General features: G+C 43.4%; 1 protein-coding gene across 2 annotated transcripts in view; it reads right to left on the bottom strand.

The window, feature by feature from the left end:
- Nucleotides 1–13,550, bottom strand: part of LOC121536868 (radixin) — a 101,348-nt gene that overhangs the window by 69,319 nt on the left and 18,479 nt on the right. The window contains exon 1 of one of the 2 annotated variants that reach the window (XM_041844474.2): nucleotides 7,728–7,934. The exons of the other annotated variant lie outside the window; for it this stretch is intronic. The gene's annotated coding sequence lies outside the window, so the exon portion shown is untranslated. Of the gene's footprint in view, nucleotides 1–7,727; nucleotides 7,935–13,550 lie in introns of those variants that run through there. 2 annotated transcript variants of the gene reach the window in all.

Here is a 13,550-nt window from a genome sequence, read left to right as displayed (position 1 = left end):
AACTTAAATCCGTTCTACCTAATTTCTACCAGCATGTTAAATGTGCAACCAGAAGAAAAAAAAAAACTCTAGACCACCTTTACTCCACACACAGAGACGCATACAAAGCTCTCCCTCGCCCTCCATTTGGCAAATCTGACCATAACTCTATCCTCCTGATTCCTGCTTATAAGCAAAAACTAAAGCAGGAAGCACCAGTAACTCGGTTAATAAAAAAGTGGTCAGATGACGCATATGCTAAGCTACAGGACTGTTTTGCTAGCACAGACTGGAACATGTTCCGGGATTCTTCAGACAGCATTGAGGAGTACACCACATCAGTCACTGGCTTCATCAATAAGTGCATTGATGATGTCGTCCCCACAGTGACCGTGCGTTACATACCCCAACCAGAAGCCATGGATTACAGGAAACATCCGCACTGAGCTAAAGGGTAGAGCTGCCGCTTTCAAGGAACGGGACTCTAACCCGGACGCTTATAAGAAATCCCGCTATGCCCTCCGACCGAACCATCAAACAGGCAAAGAGTCAATACAGGACTAAGATTGAATCGTACTACACTGGCTCTGACGCTCGTCGGATGTGGCAGGGCTTGAAAACTATTACAGACTACAAAGGGAAGCACAGCCGCGAGCTGCCCAGTGACACAAGCCTACCAGACGAGGCTAAACCACTTCTATGCTCGCTTCGAGGCAAGCAACACTGAAGCATGCATGAGAGCACCAGCTGTTCCGGATGACTATGTGATCACGCTCTCCGTAGCCGATGTGAGTAAGACTTTTAAGCAGGTCAACATTCACAAGGCCGCAGGGCCAGACGGATTACCAGGACGTGTACTCCGAGCATGTGCTGACCAACTGGCAAGTGTCTTCACTGACATTTTCAACATGTCCCTGACTGAGTCTGTAATACCAACATGTTTCAAGCAGACCACCATAGTCCCCGTGCCCAAGGACTCTAAGATAACCTTCCTAAATGACTACCGACCCGTAGCACTGACGTCTGTAGCCATGAAGTGCTTTGAAAGGCTGGTCATGGCTCACATCAACAGCATTATCCCAGAAACCCTAGACCCACTCCAATTTGCATACCGCCCCAACAGATCCACAGATGATGCAATCTCTATTGCACTCCACACTGCCCTTTCCCACCTGGACAAGAGGAACACCTACGTGAGAATGCTATTCATTGACTACAGCTCAGCATTCAACACCATAGTGCCCCTCTAAGCTCATCACTAAGCTAAGGATCCTGGGACTAAACACCTCCCTCTGCAACTGGATTCTGGACTTCCTGACGGGCCGCCCCCAGGTGGTAAGGGTGGGTACAACACATCTGCCACACTGATCCTCAACACGGGGGCCCCCTCAGAGTTGCGTGCTCAGTCCCCTCCTGTACTCTCTGTTCACCCATGACTGCATGGCCAGGCACGACTCCAACACCATCATTAAGTTTGCAGACGACACAACAGTGGTAGGCCTGATCACCGACAACGATGAGACAGCCTATAGGGAGGAGGTCAGAGACCTGGCCGTGTGGTGCCAGGGACAACAACCTCTCCCTCAACGTGACCAAGACAAAGGAGATGATTGTGGACTACAGGAAAAAAAAGAGGACTGAGCACGCCCCCATTCTCATCGACAGGGCTGTAGTGGAACAGGTTGAGAGCTTCAAGTTCCTTGGTGTCCACATCACCAACGAACTATCATGGTCCAAACACACCAAGACAGTCGTGAAGAGGGCACGACAAAGCCTATTCCCCCTCAGGAGACTGAAAAGATTTGGCATGGGTCCTCAGATCCTCAAAAAAATTCTACAGCTGCACCATCGAGAGCATCCTGACTGGTTGCATCACCGCCTGGTATGGCAACTGCTTGGCCTCCGACCGCAAGGCACTACAGAGGGTAGTGCGTACGGCCCAGTACATCACTGGGGCCAAGCTTCCTGCCATCCAGGACCTCTATACCAGGCGGTGTCAGAGGAAGGCCCTCAAAATTGTCAAAGACTCCAGCCACCCTAGTCATAGATTGTTCTCTCTGCTACCGCACGGCAAGCGGTACCGGAGTGCCAAGTCTAGGTCCAAAAGACTTCTCAACAGCTTCTACCCCAAGCCATAAGACTCCTGAACAGCTAATCATGGCTACCCGGACTATTTGCACTGCCCCCCACCCCATCCTTTTTACGCTGCTGCTACTCTGTTAATTATTTATGCATAGTCACTTTAACTCTACCCACATGTACATATTACCTCAACTACCTCAACTAGCCGGTGACCCCGCACATTGACTCTGCAACGGTACCCCCCTGTATATATAGCCTCCCTACTGTTATTTTATTTTACTTCTGCTCTTTTTTTCTCAACACTTTTTTTGTTGTTGTTTTATTTTACTTTTTTTGTTAAAAATAAATGCACTGTTGGTTAAGGGCTGTAAGTAAGCATTTCACTGTAATGTCTGCACCTGTTGTATTCGGCGAATGTGACCAATAAAATTAGATTTGATTTGATTTGATTTGAAGAGTGTGCAACGCTGTCATCAAGGCAAAGGGTGGCTATCTGAAGAATCTCAAATATAAAATATATTTTGATTTGTTGAACACTTTTTTGGTTACTACATGATTCCATATGTGTTATTTCATAGTTTTGATGTCTTCACTATTATTCTACAATGTAGAAAATAGTAAAAATAAAGAAAAACCCTTGAATGAGTAGGTGTGTCCAAACTTTTGACTGGTAGTGTATGTATACAGTGGGGGAAAAAAGTATTTAGTCAGCCACCAATTGTGCAAGTTCTCCCACTTAAAAAGATGAGACAGGCCTGTAATTTTCATCATAGGTACACGTCAACTATGACAGACAAATTGAAAAAAAGAAATCCAGAAAATCACATTGTAGGATTTTTAATGAATTTATTTGCAAATTATGGTGGAAAATAAGTATTTGGTCACCTACAAACATGCAAGATTTCTGGCTCTCACAGACCTGTAACTTCTTCTTTAAGAGGCTCCTCTGTCCTCCACTCGTTACCTGTATTAATGGTACCTGTTTGAACTTGTTATCAGTATAAAAGACACCTGTCCACAACCTCAAACAGTCACACTCCAAACTCCACTATGGCCAAGACCAAAGAGCTGTCAAAGGACACCAGAAACAAAATTGTAGACCTGCACCAGGCTGGGAAGACTGAATATGCAATAGGTAAGCAGCTTGGTTTGAAGAAATCAACTGTGGGAGCAATTATTAGGAAATGGAAGACATACAAGACCACTGATAATCTCCCTCGATCTGGGGCTCCACGCAAGATCTCACCCCGTGGGGTCAAAATGATCACAAGAACGGTGAGCAAAAATCCCAGAACCACACGGGGGGACCTAGTGAATGACCTGCAGAGAGCTGGGACCAAAGTAACAAAGCTACCATCAGTAACACACTACGCCGCCAGGGACTCAAATCCTGCAGTGCCAGACGTGTCCCCCTGCTTAAGCCAGTACATGTCCAGGCCCGTCTGAAGTTTGCTAGAGTGCATTTGGATGATCCAGAAGAGGATTGGGAGAATGTCATATGGTCAGATGAAACCAAAATAGAACTTTTTGGTAAAAACTCAACTCGTCGTGTTTGGAGGACAAAGAATGCTGAGTTGCATCCAAAGAACACCATACCTACTGTGAAGCATGGGGGTGGAAACATCATGCTTTGGGGCTGTTTTTCTGCAAAGGGACCAGGACGACTGATCCGTGTAAAGGAAAGAAATGAATGGGGCCATTTATCGTGAGATTTTGAGTGAAAACCTCCTTCCATCAGCAAGGGCATTGAAGATGAAATGTGGCTGGGTCTTTCAGCATGACAATGATCCCAAACACACCGCCCGGGCAACGAAGGAGTGGCTTCTTAAGAAGCATTTCAAGGTCCTGGAGTGGCCTAGCCAGTCTCCAGATCTCAACCCCATAGAACATCTTTGGAGGGAGATGGAAGTCCGTGTTGCCCAGCGACAGCCCCAAAACATCACTGCTCTAGAGGAGATCTGCATGGAGGAATGGGCCAAAATACCAGCAACAGTGTGTGAAAACCTTGTGAAGACTTACAGAAAACGTTTGACCTGTGTCATTGCCAACAAAGGGTATATAACAAAGTATTGAGAAACTTTTGTTATTGACCAAATACTTATTTTCCACCATAATTTGCAAATAAATTCATAAAAAATCCTACAATGTGATTTTCTGGATTTTTTTTTCTCATTTTGTCTGTCATAGTTGATGAGTACCTATGATGAAAATTACAGGCCTCTCTCTCTTTTTAAGTGGGAGAACTTGCACAATTGGTGGCTGACTAAATACTTTTTTCCCCCACTGTATACACAGTGGGGAGAACAAGTATTTGATACACTGCCAATTTTGCAGGTTTTCCTACTTACAAAGCATGTAGAGGTCTGTAATTTTTATCATAGGTACACTTCAACTGTGAGAGATGGAATCACTGAGTCATTTCATCCAACAACACCAGTTTGTACTGGCAGCTCACCTTGCATTTCTCAGTCCTGTGCATTTGTGAACAAAAAAGATTTATTAACTTGAATTTCAAGTTTCTAGCGTCATACCCCAAAAGATTCAAGGCTGTAATCGCTGCCAAGGGTGCTTCAACAAAGGACTGAGTATAGGCATTTGATAAAGTACGACTGGGGTTTATACATTGGGGAGAACAAGTATTTGATGCACTTCCGATTTTGCAGGTTTTCCTACTTACAAAGCATGTAGAGGTCTGTAATTTTTATCATAGGTACACTTCAACTGTGAGAGACGGAATCTAAAACAAAAATCCAGAAAATCACGTTGTATGATTTTAAAGTAATTAATTTGCATTTTATTGCATGACATAAGTATTTGATACATCAGAAAAGCAGAACTTAATATTTGGTACAGAAACCTTTGTTTGCAATTACAGAGATCATACGTTTCCTGAAGGTCTTGACCAGGTTTGCACACACTGCAGCAGGGATTTTGGCCCACTCTTCCATACAGACCTTCTCCAGATCATTCAGGTTTCGGGGCTGTCGCTTGGCAATACGGACTTTCAGCTCCCTCCAAAGATTTTCTATTGGGTTTAGGTCTGGAGACTGGCTAGGCCACTCCAGGACCTTGAGATGCTACTTAAGGAGCCACTCCTTAGTTGCCCTGGCTGTGCGTTTCGGGTCGTTGTCATGCTGGAAGACCCAGCCACGACCCATCTTCAATGCTCTTACTGAGGGAAGGAGGTTGTTGGCCAAGATCTCGCGATACATGGCCCCATCCATCCTCCCCTCAATACGGTGCAGTCGTCCTGTCCCCTTTGCAGAAAAGCATCCCCAAAGAATGATGTTTCCACCTCCATGCTTCACGGTTGGGATGGTGTTCTTGGGGTTGTACTCATCCTTCTTCTTCCTCCAAACACGGCGAGTGGAGTTTAGACCAAAAAGCTCTATTTTTGTCTCATCAGACCACATGACCTTCTCCCATTCCTCCTCTGGATCATCCAGATGGTCATTGGCAAACTTCAGACGGGCCTGGACATGCGCTGGCTTGAGCAGGGGGACCTTGCGTGCGCTGCAGGATTTTAATCCATGACGGCGTAGTGTGTTACTAATGGTTTTCTTTGAGACTGTGGTCCCAGCTCTCTTCAGGTCATTGACCAGGTCCTGCCGTGTAGTTCTGGGCTGATCCCTCACCTTCTTCATGATCATTGATGCCCCACGAGGTGAGATCTTGCATGGAGCCCCAGACCGAGGGTGATTGACCGTCATCTTGAACTTCTTCCATTTTCTAATAATTGCGCCAACAGTTGTTGCCTTCTCACCAAGCTGCTTGCCTATTGTCCTGTAGCCCATCCAAGCCTTGTGCAGGTCTACACTTTTATCCCTGATGTCCTTACACAGCTATCTGGTCTTGGCCATTGTGGAGAGGTTGGAGTCTGTTTGATTGAGTGTGTGGACAGGTGTCTTTTATACAGGTAACGAGTTCAAACAGGTGCAGTTAATACAGGTAATGAGTGGAGAACAGGAGAGCTTCTTAAAGAAAAACTAACAGGTCTGTGAGAGCCGGAATTCTTACTGGTTGGTAGGTGATCAAATACTTATGTCATGCAATAAAATGCAAATTAATTACTTAAAAATCATAGTGTGATTTTCTGGATTTTTGAGCTGCCAGTACAAACTGGTGTTGTTGGATGAAATGACTCAGTGATTCCGTCTCTCACAGTTGAAGTGTACCTATGATAAAAATTACAGACCTCTACATGCTTTGTAAGTAGGAAAACCTGCAAAATCGGCAGTGTATCAAATACTTGTTCTCCCCACTGTATATATATATAGTGAATTAAATGTAATGTTAACGTTTTAAGGTGAATGAAGTTGCCAATTAGCTTAATGTTGATTCACAGTAGCCTAGGGGTGCAACAATGTAGTCATGAAGCACATAACTAATTAGATGTATGTGGACAACTACAAATATCTAGGTGTCTGGTTAGACTGTAAACTCAACTTCCAGACTCACATAAAGAATCTCCAATCCAAAGTTAAATCTAGAATCGGCTTCCTATTTCGCAACAAAGCCTCCTTCACTCATGCTGCCAAACATGCCCTCGTAAAACTGACTATCCTACCGATCCTTGACTTCGGCGATGTCATTTACAAAATAGCCTCCAACACTCTACTCAGCAAATTGGATGTAGTCTATCACAGTGCCATCCGTTTTGTCTCCAAAGCCCCATACACTACCCACCACTGTGACCTGTACGCTCTTGTTGGCTGGTCCTCACTACATGTTCGTCGTCAAACCCACTGGCTCCAGGCCATCTATAAATCACTGCTAGGCAAATCCCCGCCTTATCTTAGCTCATTGGTCACCATAGCAGCACCCACCCGTAGTCTGCGCTCCAGCAGGTATATCTCACTGGTCATTCCCAAAGCCAACACCTCCTTTGGCCGCCATTCCTTCCAGTTCTCTGCTGCCAATGACTGGAACGAATTGCAAAAATCTCTGAAGCTGGAGACTCTTATCTCCCTCAATAACTTTAAGCATCAGTTGTCAGAGCACCTTACCGATCACTGCACCTGTACACAGCCCATCTGAAATTAGCCCACCCAACTACCTCATCCCTATATTGTTATTTATTTTGCTCTTTTGCACCCCAGTATCTCTATTTGCACATCATCTCTTGCACATCTAGCATTCCAGTGTTAATACTATTGTAATTATTCTGCACTATAGCCTATTTATTGCCTTACCTCCATAACTTGCTACATTTGCACACACTGTATATATATTTTCTGTTGTATTTCTGACTTTATGTTTTTTTACCCCATATGTAACTCTGTGTTGTTTTTATTGCACTACTTTGCTTTATCTTGGCCAGGTCGCAGTTGTAAATGAGAACCTGTTCTCAACTGGCTTACCTGGTTAAATAAAGGTTAAATAAATATAAAAAAAAGATAACTTTTGAAATGTTTATTGCTTAAATGTTGTTCTATTGTCGATGGACCACAGTAATGCCCTTGAATGAAACGTGGAACATGATATCAAATGTTTCCACAATTACAAAAAGAACGGGATTAATCCCAATAGGCCTATAGGCTATACTTAGGTCGGCAACAAGCCTGCGTAACAACGACAAACAGCCACGGTCGAGCACAGGGCAAATGCTCGTTATTCTGAGCTGTTTAGGATCCACCAGCGTATAAATGCACCCGTTAAAAACTCACCTCAGTAGATGGACTGCGTTCAGAAAATGGTAAACTGCCTCCCCTGGGCCCAAAGGGTAGTCTACTTTATATATCCAACGCGACCAAAATAGATCGATTTGTTTACAGTTAGACACTACGCTATTTCCCAGCCTCCGTATGCAGTGTGATGTATGAAGCGACTGAACCAGTTTCACCGCCGGGGAAGAGAGGAGGTGCAGACAGTAAATATGGCCGTCGGACTTTACCGTGCGGCGCGAGGCGTGGTTCATTTGATGGAACTGAGCAGGGGGCAGAGCGTGTGCCGAGAAATGCAGACACGCTCCCTTCAAACTGAGTTGAGAGAGGAATACACACACACATACCACAAGAAATGTAAATATAATAACAGTCAACTTCAAAATATCTAGCCTACAATAACATGAAGGTAACCCATAGAAATATGGACTAGCCTACAACCAATATAAAATATTTCTGAAAAAGTAATGCTTTTGTACAGATTAAGTGTTCAGATCAGTATATCAGTGGTTCTCTGTAGCTCAGCTGGTAGAGCACGGCGCTTGTAACGCCAAGGTAGTGGGTTCGATCCCCGGGACCACCCATACACAAAAATGTATGCACGCATGACTGTAAATCGCTTTGGATAAAAGCGTCTGCTAAATGGCATATTATATTATTATTATATCATTTCAAGGTAGTGTTGTTTCTATTAATATACTTTTTTCAGGAGATAAAATGTCATAATCTTTTATCTTTTCATTTAGGGTCTAATTTAATATAGCCTTCATTTTGTGAGTTATACATTCCATTCACTGTAGTTTACAGACTACACCAGTTCCAGGCATAACATATGACTGACTGCCAAGATCTGCTTGTGAGGATGACACTTCAGAAACATAAGACCTACCAACTTAGACACTGACATATTGCTTTCTTCCATGAGTACAGTACTGCATTACCAGCTTATGTGTGCACAGGAAATGTGACTCACTGATTATGAAGGTCCTAATGATGAGAACATATGACTGCAACTTGTTGTGAGACCTGAGGTTCCTAAACCTGTCTTCTCTATGTACCTAGGCCAAGTCAACTGTCCTCATACCCTTCTGAGAATACAATAAACCTACATTTCATGCACTTGATCAAACATGTCCCGGTTTACACACACTCTTCTCCCAATCACACATTCTCACAGGTAGGCTACACCTTGTCATTGTTACTCAGTCAGTCACTGATCTCTGACTGCCCCTCACAATACTGCCCCCATTCTGTGTTGATGAGTCCTAACCTACCTGCTGATGTGGTTACTTTACACTCCATTACCACAGCCTTATGAGGTGACATTTCTTAATTTGGTTTTATAGATTTCTTATTTTATTATTATTTGTGCACTGTTTGACAAATTTGTAAATTGGGAGGTGCCAGAACAAAAATGGAGCCCTAGTGACCTGGGGGCCTCTGAGGTACTGGTACGCATTAAAACAAATCACCTTTATAATAAAGCATTGCATGCATTATCATCACTTTTGCTACTGGCATAGAGCAGTAGAGTAGAGGGGCTTGCAGAAGTTGCACACATGGGGATATTTTTTTTGTAGCCTAGGGTCTGTGAGAAATATGGCTTTTATAAACGCATTTCATGCAACTCTTCATCATTTTAGATGACTGGAGACTTTAGCAGAATATGTTTTGATACCTCACATGATCGAAATGAGAGGCTCCTTTGACACTGACAAACTAAGAATCTGAGATCAATAAATCCAATCAATCCATATTCAATCTATCAATAGCCTAGCCTAGGTGTGTGAAAACACATATTGTACAATATGAGGAGGAAATTATAGTCCTAAAAAAGCTTTCCAGTTTCACTGACTCACCCAATGATGTGCAGCTCACTCACCGGGGATGGCCGATGCACTCCAGTCAAAAGCTTATCTCTCTCTTGTTTACCTTTGTAAAACAATGCTGTTCTGTCACGAGTTACAAAGCCAGAACCCAGAAGCAGACCAGGACAAGGTAAGTTGAAACGAAGGTGAGTGTTTATTTACAACTTCAAGAGTGATGCTGAATAATCCAGGGAACAGAGCGGGCGGCGTTGATTAGTTGTTGGGGGTGCAGTGGTTGATCCCATCATGGCTCGGCAGCCGCCGACCACCAGGCAGAGGTTGGATGAAGGTTCCGGACGAGTGATGTTCATGGCTAACGATCCGGCAGGGAATGGATGTTAGGCCAGAGCCTAAGAAGGGTGATGATCAGGACCAGGTGTGCAGATTGCAGATGGGATGCAGGTGCGGAAATCAAGAGAGCTCCCCGGAGCGTTCCAGAACCCTCGGGAAACTGGAGATCCCGAGCAGAAAAACTAGTCCACAGACAGGACCCGACTCAGACTGCCGGGATCGTTACATGTTCGCTCGATAGGCCTATTTGGAAGTTGATAACTTGGTAAAGTACAGACAGATTAGTCTTCTCTTTTCAGTAGGATCCATTCGCTTTCCAACCTGTGTTTTCCCGCGATTGTATTTTAAATGTTGCAAAAGGCCTGTTTTGGCTGTATGCTGTTCACTGACAGATTTGCGCGTTCCCTACTGTAGGCATGGCTTGTGATTGGGCTACACACAATCCACAGCTAGGCAATATATATATATTTTTAAAGCTATTGAGCCTCTGTGGCTAAATTATGGGCCTACTCCTGGTGTAGTATTCGGAATTATATAAATTTTTTCTGAACAGACAGCAGTAATTCAATAACTTTGCCAAATGTATTTACATGTGTCAGGGGTGCTGCACCATCTCCAGCACCCTTCCCGCAGCTATGATTCTATAAGGAAATAAATGATGAAGTGCAACGTTGGAGAGATGAGAGTTGCAGGTTCATGTCTATCAGAGCAGAGAGAGATCATAGGAAGTGAATCTCGTTTTAGTAATGTGAGAGATACTGGCACGCTTTTCTCTCACCACAGCAATGGCCACGCTTTAGCCTATATAGGCTAAAATGTTGCGCAAAACATAAACCCGGACCAGCCTTAACACGAATCAATTCCTAGAATATCGCACTGCGTTTTTGAGTTGGGCAGCCACGAGAAATACAGAGAAGTCAATTTGAATTAACTCTGATTGCTTTAATTAGTATTTTTACATTGCAAATAGTGAAAATAATGCATTTTTAGGAGCTAGTAATATAGCATTTCGCTGCACCTGCTATAACATCTGCTAAACTGTGTACGCGACCAATAAACTTTGATTTGGTTTGACTCTATAAGGCTGTGGTATGTCTCTGATTAATTTAGTCTGCATTAACACAGGCAGCCCAATTCTTTTTTTCACTCATTGGTCTTTTGACCAATCAGATCAGCTCTGGAAAAGATCTGATGTGAAAAGATCTGATGTGATTGTTCAAAAGACCAATTAGTATAAAAATATCAGACTTGGGCTGCCTGTGTAAACGCAGCCAGACTAGCTCAGTTTATCGCTTGGCACAAGTCTACCTTGACGTCACTGGAACTCCCAATACTGACTGTAAATCCAATATCGCCATCTAGTGAGCATTCATGGCAATGTAATATGGCACTGCATTTAGGCACTGCATAAAAGAGCTGTCTACTGTGGTTGGTAATTTTTCAGACAAAGAGATGAAAATAAATGTTCTCTCTGGCTTTCTCAGCTCTCTCTCTCTCTCTCTCTCTCTCTCTCTCTCTCTCGCTCTCTCTCTCTCTATCTCTCTCTCTCTCTCTCTCTCTCAATTCAATTTCAATTTAAGGGCTTTATTGGCATGGGAAACGTATGTTAACATTGCCAAAGCAAGTGAAGTAGATAGTAAACAAAAGTGAAATAAACAATAAATAGTAACAGTAAACATTACACTCAGAAGTTCCAAAAGAATAAAGACATTTTAAATGTCATATTATTTATATATACAGTGTCTCTCTCTCACTGCCTCATGATCTCTCCTGCTTTTTCGCCTAGTTTGCTCTTCTTCAGTTGTTTTATTGTAAAACTGATTGAGGTTAGATAAACGAATCTATCCCCATGGCCATGAGCCAGACTCTTTTCATTGACTCTTGTGTAAACAGTGAGCAGGGCCGGCCCCAGGTATAAGCGATATAAGCAATCGCTTTAAGCGGGGTCTCAACTTACTGTTGAGAGTTAGAATAGTAGAATACATAAGGTGCAAGTTCGAAATTTGGTTGCGCATCAGCAGTTTCTCATTTAACATTTTAGTCATTTAGCAGACACTCTTATCCAGAGCAACTTACAGGAGCAATTAAGGTTAAGTGCCTTGCTCAAGGGCACATCGACAGCTTTTTCACCTAGTCGGCTCAGGGATTCAAACCAGTGACCTGCCGCCCATCTCGTTTCGTCAGTCACTGACAGTCACTCAATTAGCCATGTCAGCTAACAAGTCTTAGATTGGTAAATTAGTCTAGCCAGTTATCTAAACTTGTAGTAATCATGGCCGAATATCGACCGGGCATGCAGGCCACATGCCCAGGGACACTGACCTCCAGGGGGGCCCCATTGATTTTGTTAGTCACTCTCACTCAGATATCATTAACATGGCATAAGTCATGGCAAAATGTGTAGAATTGCAGGAAATGTACCTTAAAATTAAAATGTTCTCTCCGCTGTCAAGATGGGGGCCACTAAATTTTTTTGCCTGCTTGGTGGCTGGGCCCCCCAACCAAATCTTGCTTAGGGCCCCCAAAAGGCTAGAGCCGGCCCTGACAGTGAGATAATGAATTATGTCTGGGAAAATCTGATTCCATTCTAATCTTGTGGATGCCACAACAATCCACGGAATGTTCTTAGCCTTTTTCACACTGCAGGCCTTAATGCTCAAATCAGTTTGGTTTTCAAATCTGTTTTGGAATACTGACTGTCCAAACAGCAAATTACAAGTGACCAAATCGGATCATTATTGGAATGTAAGTCAGTGTGTTAACAATCCCTTGAAAACGTAATGCAGTTGTCAAATGATTTTAGCAGAGCTGGGGGTATCCTTGCACCCCAGCAGGTGAAAACGTCATGCAGTTGTCAAATGATTTTAGCAGAGCTAGGGGTATCCTTGCCCCCCAGCAGGTGAAAACGTCATGCAGTTGTCAATGGTTTAGCAGAGCTGTGGGTATCCTTGCCCCCCAGCAGGCAAATTGAACGCTCTGCACTTTATTGTGACGTTTTATTGATAAAGACCAATACAGTAGCCTACATCTATAATATCTATCCAATATACTTCTATGATGATGTATGCTATGCATTGTTGCATGTATAAGACATCTATAATATTGTATCTTGTCTAAGTATAATGAAAATACATCAAGGTGTATCTGTCATTTTTAGACATCTCAGCTGCAGTTCCTGTTAAAGTCTCTAGTCTTTTTATAGTATTGGGACATTGGGCATGGTTTAGGGGATTATGCTCTCTCTCTAATCTGTCCCTGACCTTTGATTAACCCCTCCTCTCCTCCCCCATCCTTACTTCCACCCAGTCTTCTAATTCAACCATTGTCTCCTCCCCTATTCGTCCCCACCTCCACTCACTCACTCTTCTGATTTACCTCAGTAGGTATAAAGCTGTCCCTAGACACTGATCTCTGGTCAATTTAACAGTTTCCACTAGTTAAGGTTGGTATTAGAGGAGGGTAGGCTGATCCTAGATCTGTGCTTACGGGCAACTTCTATTGAAAGTCTAATGCTAATGCCCAGTCTTAATGTAGCCTATAAATTGACCTGAGGGTTAATTGTTAATTTAACCAAAATCAAGGCTGCATGAGTGAGTTTAACAAGTCTATGGTTAAGTCAACTGAGTGCTTTGTGATGGGATTTATTGATATGCTACAGTAAGTTGAT

Source organism: Coregonus clupeaformis, chromosome 23 (genome assembly GCF_020615455.1).
Source record: "Coregonus clupeaformis isolate EN_2021a chromosome 23, ASM2061545v1, whole genome shotgun sequence".
In the NCBI taxonomy this organism is placed as follows: Eukaryota; Metazoa; Chordata; class Actinopteri; order Salmoniformes; family Salmonidae; genus Coregonus; species Coregonus clupeaformis.
The sequence above is the reverse complement of the archived record's forward strand: the minus strand, read 5'-3'. Positions and strand labels throughout refer to the sequence as shown.